Source organism: Taudactylus pleione, unplaced genomic scaffold (assembly GCF_031769625.1).
Source record: "Taudactylus pleione unplaced genomic scaffold, aTauple2 ptg001351l, whole genome shotgun sequence".
Taxonomy (NCBI): domain Eukaryota; kingdom Metazoa; phylum Chordata; class Amphibia; order Anura; family Myobatrachidae; genus Taudactylus; species Taudactylus pleione.
In genome coordinates, this window is record NW_028285751.1 from 721,908 (window position 1) to 730,000 (window position 8,093).

The 8,093-nt window shown below is 43.9% G+C and overlaps 1 pseudogene; it reads left to right on the plus strand.

Moving 5' to 3' along the window:
• Positions 1-7,938: 7,938 nt before the first annotated feature.
• The window catches only part of LOC148443020 (18S ribosomal RNA), a pseudogene marked incomplete at both ends in the record, with an annotated part of 690 nt that continues 535 nt past the window's right edge, over positions 7,939-8,093 (plus strand).

The window sequence follows — 8,093 nt, forward strand, 5'->3', positions numbered from 1 at the left end:
TCATACAGTAAAATAAAGACTTCAGACCTTGAACATGTATTTCCAAAGCACAAAGTATTATTCAAGCAAAGTACAGATAGTTACATGCTGTGATCTAAGTACAATTTAGCGCAAAGAAATTATACGGAGAGCGAGAAACTAATGGCTGTCAGTATTCAAGCTCTAGAAGGAATGACGGTAACATTACAGCCAGCAGACACACCTGCACCCACATCTACACCTAAACAGTTACACGTCCTCACTAATCCCACAACACTACAAACACAGCCCTACCCCACTTATCCAACACAGCCACAGGTCCCATACTACCCACAAACCCCATATCTTCCACAATATCCTTTCCCTCAATATCCTTACCCATACCCACCACCTTTCCCTCCTGCTCAATCCCCACAACAATCCTTTCATCCACCCCGCTCACAAAAATGTTTTAACTGCAACCAAGTGGGACACCTAAGTAAGTACTGCAAAGTGATGAATGTAGGACTCCCAAACCAGACAGTACCTGTATACCCTCATAGGGGATATACACAGAATACAGGAAACCTCCAACAAGGCACCAGCTCCAATTGTGGACATTAATGCTTTATTGGAGAGTGGGAGCCAACGCTAGGAGTCGGGTCATACTTGTGGTCTGCAGATAGACAGGTTGATGGGAAATACTAGGGAAAAACCTGTCGAAACCGGATAATTGGCGTTCCGGTGACATCAATATGAAGATCAGAACATGCGGCTATGAAATATGAATGTTAGAGAGAATAACTATTTGAAATGTTGTAAGTCATAGCAGCTTAGATTTGCATGTGGGGGATGCAAAGGGAGGTTGGAGACCTTTTGTATCCATTTGAAATTGTCCAATAAATGCCCTGTAACAGATTTCTAACCCTTACCAAAAGACAATGACATTGTGTAGGCTTGTTTACATTTTGGTCCAAAGGACTGGTTAGGTTATTCCAGTCTAATCAATAGAGATAGCTAACTGGGACTAGAATCTAATTAGCAGTAGTTTCCGGAAACCAAAAGGATACTCCCCTTCTGATGACCTCACAGGTGAAAGGGGGCGGGAACATAGCATGCACATTCTGAGAACACACAGCCAGCAGACACACTTGCAGATTTTTGGAAGAGAGAGAGATTCCCTCTCTCACAAGACAACGGAAAATGGGTCTCAGTTCCCCTGGGTTATAGCTAAGTATAAATTGTGCAATATTTAGCCTATTTGGGTGTCTGTAGCTATTTTTGGGTTAATCTGTTATTAGCTTAGCATGGTTTGTAGTTTTCTGAGGATATTCATGAGTCTGTGTTAGCATACAGTGGATGATATAATGTTATTTAATCTGTACTTTTCATCTACACTGTAGGGTACAATAGTCTGTTATCAGCATGCAGGAAAGGGATTGATTATGGAGTTTTTGTAATATTTGTAAATGATTGATGCTGGCTGATTGAGATTCTCTGGTGAGCTGTGTTAGGGCCTTCCCATGTGCTCTGTGTTAGGGCCTTCCCATGTGCTGTGTTAGGGCCTTCCCATGTGCTCTGTGTTAGAGCCTTCCCATGTGCTCTGTGTTATGGCCTTCCCATGTGCTCTGTGTTAGGGCCTTCCCATGTGCTTGAACAATATCTCTGCTTGGGAGAGATAGGCTTGGTATGTGTTGTATACTCATGAATGTAATCATAGGGTGGGATCAGTTATATATTATGGAAGTTGAATTAATAACAGCTTTGAATGGTCATAAGTAATTGCCGTGTGGGTCAGATAGGTATATTGTCTGCAGTTTATTAGAGATGGCTACTTCCATGTGGGGTGAACAAAGGAAATTATAATTCTACCCAGTTATGGTGTTGTATGGGTCAGTTAGGTATATTGTCTTTATTATAATTGTGATCATTGATGGATGTATGATTTACAGAGTTACAACTTAATGTGAGTTTTCAAATTGGAGTTTGCCTAGGGATCATGAGGCTTGCAAACAAAGGAAGAGCATGTGCTTCAGCCCTTCCCCCTCCCCACGGTCTAGTGGGTACTGGATGAGGTCTGGTGTAGGATGGTATTGTTGTATATTGGAATCAGCTTGTGTTGTACATGTTGGAATATTAAATGGTGCAGTGTTTGCCTGATGTGTTGGCATATGATATTCAGCTTGCATATTTAATTAACTATGGCATTATGGGAGATTTCAATGAGGTAGTTTCATAATGGAGTTTGTTTGTAGACCATGCGGTTTGGACAATAGGGCAGGTAGCTTCATAATGGAGTTTGTTTGTAGACCATGCGGTTTGGACAATAGGGCAGGAAGCATTCCCAACCCCCCCACACACACCATCACCAGCCATCTTGAACATGTGCTCTCAGCAGACATTGATATATCTCTCATTGTATTTTAATGTGTCTCTCTCTGTTCTCTGTTTCTCTCTCTCTGTCTCATATTGCTCATTGTATTTTGATCTTTAATAACCATTTCATGTATATTAACTGTACCTTATGACCTAATGTTTGTACAATTTATTTGCGCTCATTATTAGATCATAGTGTTGTAACATCTGTACTTTTACCTGAATAATAATCTTTAGCGCGTTGGACCGCTATTCAACTGTCTCAGTATTTCATTAATGGTATAATCAAACACAGCGCTAATTAGCGACATCTTGTGGTTTTAGAAGGTATAGGCAGGTTTTGTCTTAGAGGTTTATAGGCAGGAATGTATTAAAAGGTTTATTTACAAATTCAACAAACCGGTAATGTTAATTGATGTAACTGATACCCAATCTCTGTTCTGCTTTCTTCCCTGTGCCCTAACACCCTGACTGTCAGTATTTTTCTTTTCTCACCTAGGGGGAGGTGTACACTACACATGGACACGAGTGTCCCATGGGTTCATAGACAACCCCAGTATCTTCTCCCATGCCTTACATGACTGTTTACAATCTTTTCAACCTGCCAATGGATCTGTGATTGTTATGCCCTGTTTCATTTATACCATGTTTAAATGATACTAAACTGTTGTGCTTCATCTCTCACACACAGGACACAAGGTTGCTAAGGACAAATTGCAGCCATGCCAGGCTAAGGTCAAGTACTTGGGAAACTGTCTAAACCCAGGGGCTGAGACACTACCTAGAGCAGTAGCTATTAACAGGGTTTATACAGATACAGTATCCCTAGAGTATATGGATACTCATTTCACAGGTGTGGTCATCCAGAAGCATGTGTAAGTTGATGAGTAATACCTGAGCTAAAGAAATGTGTAGATCAGGCTTCCAGCAATGGAGTGGTCTTCTGTGGTCATCCTAGTTCTTTCTTCCAGAGTTTATGTCGTGATGATCTGTTTGGGGATATCCAGTTTCTGTGATGGAGGACAGAGGACGGAGAGGGGAGCTGATAGTGATCAATGAAGTGGAGTCGAGAGGAGGAGTACTATGCCAAATCAGGGCAGTGTCTGACCAATCTTAGTACCGTAATTGTTGTGTTACCTGGGAAGAGTAGTCCCAGAGGTTATGACCCTCACACATGTTGAAATGCTTGGTATCCATAAAAACACACCATCACCATATCTTCACACGCAGTATGAACACAGAGGCAAAATAAATATGATACCTGATGACGTGCATAAAGCCACACAGTTAATTAGTGAGACCACTGGCTTTCAAGTTTTAGTAGCACTGGATCCCACCAGGATCGCTCGGGGTACATTAAATTTTAGATATATTCAGGACCTTGCTAAATTGATAGATAATATCACCGAGATGTATGATGACACCTTCAGGTATACAGGTAGGGAATTGCAAGCGTACAAGAAAGAACTGGTGCAACACAGGCTAGTGTTAAATTATTTAACCGCTGTCACTGGAGGATACTGCGTAACTTTGGCCACCCAATTTGGAGTGAAGTGTTGCACCTATGTCACCAATGATACCAGCGACCCCATGGAGGTGATAGACCGAAAGATGGATGAAATTCTGCAGCTAAAATGGGAATTTTGGAAGAACCACAATGCTACAGACAGACCCAAGATACAGTTATACATACGCACGCGCTCTGGGATCAGAGCCCGGCATCAACAAGAATCCTCCATCAACAGCATCAGCATGAAGACTGGGGTCAGAACACACATATTTATACCCTTACAGAAATAGACTACACAATAGAGAGGTTCGTTGCGATCCCATTGGTTCCCCATCACGGTGCTTCTGTTACAGGACATTTAACAGGTTGATTCAAACCTGTTAAATGTATTTCTTTGTCTGCTAGTATATCTTAGTTCTTACGGAGCATGTGCAAGAGAGATAAGTTTGGTCAATGCTATGCTGGACCAATGAGTGCTTGATACCTAGCACTGTATGTAATTAATATGGGCTTAATATCCGGAAAGCCAACACCCCAGACTAGGGTATATAATCAGGAGGTACACAAAGGACCCTTTAGCTCATGCATGGATCTAAGTCTGCAGAAAGATACCTGCAATGTAAATTTAACTACCTGGGCATTGTGAAACGAGGGCTCCCCAGAAGAAGATAAGATGAAGTACATCTTATGCTGAAGATGATGAATTACCAGTGTCATCTGAGTACATAGACAAAAGTTGAGTAAACTGTATACTTTTGTACGTTGTTTGTTAATTGTTTGTTACTTGTAAATAAAGTGTTTTCATTTGTACTCACTCATTTTGGTCACATGTGTACATATTCATTTCGATCAGAACGAAACCCACCGTTATGCACTTGGTAAATCAGCGTACCTACCAGGCCTTGAGAAAGAAATTGGATTTCCTAATTTCTGGGTAGGTAGATGGTGCGGAAATCTCCTGGGTGAAAGCAAGGATGAAGGAGTTACAATACAGCCGGTATGATTCCTTGGTCCTGGAGAGAGATTACGGGAAGTACCACTCACTGGATCCTTTCCAGAATTGTAGGAACTCAGTTGTTGCTAAGGAGGTGGGGGGACTGTATGATGTTCAGGGTGTCCTCCGTGAGGATCGGGGGGGCATTCTGGGGGTTGTGCAGTCTTTCTACTCCTGCCTTTTGTCCGAGCAGCCACTTTCCAGTGAGATGATGGACTCCTTTCTGAGGGAGACTCCAGGACTGGTAAGCCTTGGTGACCAGCTTGATTCTCTGGGCAGTGATGTTAATGTGGAAGAGGTGAGGGTGGCCATTGATAGTCTAGCCTCCAAAAAATCGCCGGGTCTGGATGGCTTGACCTCCGAATTTTATAAAGTTTTTTCGGCTATCTTGGCTCCTCGACTCATGGAAGTATTCAATGAATGCCTGGCTGAGGGGTTGCTCCCTCCTTCCATGAGACTCTCTGCTTTGATATTGTTGTCTAAGGGGAAAGATCCATCCCATATTGAGAATTGGCGCCCCATCGCACTTCTCAATACAGATCGTAAGACTCTGGCAAAGGTCATATTCAATAGACTGATGGAATTTTGCGAGTTGTTACTTTCCTCATCTCAGAATTCTACCGTGAAAGGCCGTAGCACCTTTAGTGCTGTCCTTGGCATCCGGGAGGCTCTGGAGCGGTGCCATGCTGATAGGGATGGAAAGTATTTGCTGGCTTTGGATCAGGCTAAGGCTTTTGATAGGGTCAATCATAAGTACCTTTGGGCTCTCCTAGAGCGGTATGGTCTCCCAGTGAGGGTGGTGGATTGGTTAAGAGTTCTGTACAGGCAAGCCGAGAGCTTCCATCTTTTTCGGTTGATTAGGGTGTCAGACAGGGATGTCCCCTAAGCCCCCTCCTATACGTGTTCTCCATTGATTCTTTTGTAAGGAGGCTTGAGGGTGGCGCAGTTGGAGGGGTGCACCTAGATCTGGGTTGTCCATTAAAAGTGGTGGCCTATGCGGATGATGTCACAGTTGTCTTGTCTTCCCCCAGGGAGGCAGACAATGTGGTGGCTATCATTCAGGAGTATTCTGTGTCATCTGGCTCCAAGGTTAATCAGGACAAGAGTGAAGTTTTCTGGATGGGGGAGGAAGGTCAGGAGTTTGACCTTCCAGATGGCCTCCCCCGGGCATGCCAGGAGATTAAAGTTTTAGGTATTAGATTTGGCCCTGGTGATTACGCCGCAAAAAACTGGGATCTTAGGCTGGTTGAGGCTACTGCGAAGGTTGAGAGCTGGAAGAGGTGGAGGCTCTCTCTCAGGGAAAAGGTTGATTTGATCAAGACTTACTTGATTCCTATTTTTCTGTATGTTGGCAGTGTATGTCTTTTGCCAGAATCTAGGTTGACAAAGATTCAGGCTTTATTTTTCCAGCTCCTCTGTGGGAACAGGCTGAATTTAATGAAGCGGGTCGTAACCTACAGACGTAGGAGGGAAGGAGGCCTGGGAATGGTCAATCCAATGCTATTCTTTAGCCCGACCTTTCCTTATTTACATCTGAAGAGTCTCATGTTGGTGACTCCTCCTCGGTGGGTAGGTGGCTTTAAGGTCTGTGTGGATCCGTTCCTTAATGCTTGGATAGGGGGAGGTGCGGTAAAGAGTCTTCGGGTCAGGCATGGATATCTTCCGACTTACGTGGCCCTGATCTTGAAAGAAACAAGGCGTTGGGGCTTGTTAGCAGAGGATTTCAGAACATCTTCTAGAAGGGTGATGGAGAAGAAAGTTCTGGAGGCTCACTTTCGAGAACCGCTGTCTCTAAAAGACGGCCCAGGCACCGTCTGTTCGGAGGGATTGTCTCGGGTTAATGATCCGAGGATATCTCTGAAATTTAAGGACATAGCTTGGGTCTCCTTTCATGGGAGGCTCAATGTGAGGGGAAATCTGAAGTACAGAAATGCCGATGATCGTGGCTGCCCATGTGAGGAATATCTAGGGGAGGAGGAGACCATGGACCATTTCTTGCTTCGGTGTCCTTTCAATGTAGGGGTTTATAAGAGTGTCCAGAGCCTTGGGTATTCCGTGCCTTTCCCGTCTGTTACGCTGGTTGGGCCTATGGGGCATTCACGGGGTATGAGGGTTATGATTTCTCTACAACTTTTTTAGTTAGTGTAGTGGTTAGGTACTTCATGTGGAATGCACAGTGTCAAGTATCTATTAGACAGAAAGTCCTTCCCCTAGATGTGGTGGTAGGTGACATTTTCCATGAGGTGTGGAAGATTAGGAGGTTAGAGAAGGGTTGAATGGATGCTGTCAGGTGGTCCAGATTGTGGCGCCATCTGAAGCCTCCGTGAGGAGGTGGTGGAAATTGGCTTCTTCTCTACTCTGCTTTGGTGTTCTGTCTTATCTTGGACTTTCCTTTACACTCCTGTAGGTTTTCAGTTTCTCTTAGTTTTAAGGTATGGTTTGCATATGTCTAAAGCTCTGTTACTGTTCCAAACAGTTGTTGGGTGGTTTTTTGAGATGTATAGTAATACTACATTTTCTGTTTGTGATATGATGATTCGTTGGGACTTTATGTTATGAATCATGGACTCATGTGCTCTTTTAAAAGCTTTATTTATTGAAGGTTTTTCCTGTGCTGGAACAGGAGTCCTTCTCCAGATGTATATATGTAAATAAGTGGTTTTAGGTCTGAACACTTGGGTTTGGTGATGGTTGAGTGTGTTATGTTCTTGATGTGTCGTTTGTTTATCCTTGTTGCAAGTTCTAAAATAAAAAATATTTCCAGCTCCAATAGCGTATATTAAAGTTGCTGCAGTTAAAAAGCTCGTAGTTGGATCTCTGGCGGTCCGCCGCGAGGCGAGCTACCGCCTGTCCCAGCTCCTGCCTCTCGGCACCTACCCGATGCTCTTGACAGTGTCCCAGGGGCCCGAAGCATTTAAACGAACCAGAGCGAAACCATTTGCCAAGAATGTTTTCATTAATCAAGAACGAAAGTCAGAGGTTTGTAGACGATTAGATACCGTCGTAGTTCCAACCATAAACGATGCCGACCGGCGATCTGGCGGCGTTATTCCCATGACCCGCCGAGCAGCTTCCGGGAAACCAAAGTCTTTGGGTTCCGGGGGGAGTATGGTTGCAAAGCTGAAACTTAAAGGAATTGACGGAAGGGCATCAGCAGGAGTGGAGCCTGCTGCTTAATTTGACTCAACACGGGAAACCTCACCCGGCCCGGACACGGAAAGGATTGACAGATCGATAGCTCTTTCTTGATTCTGT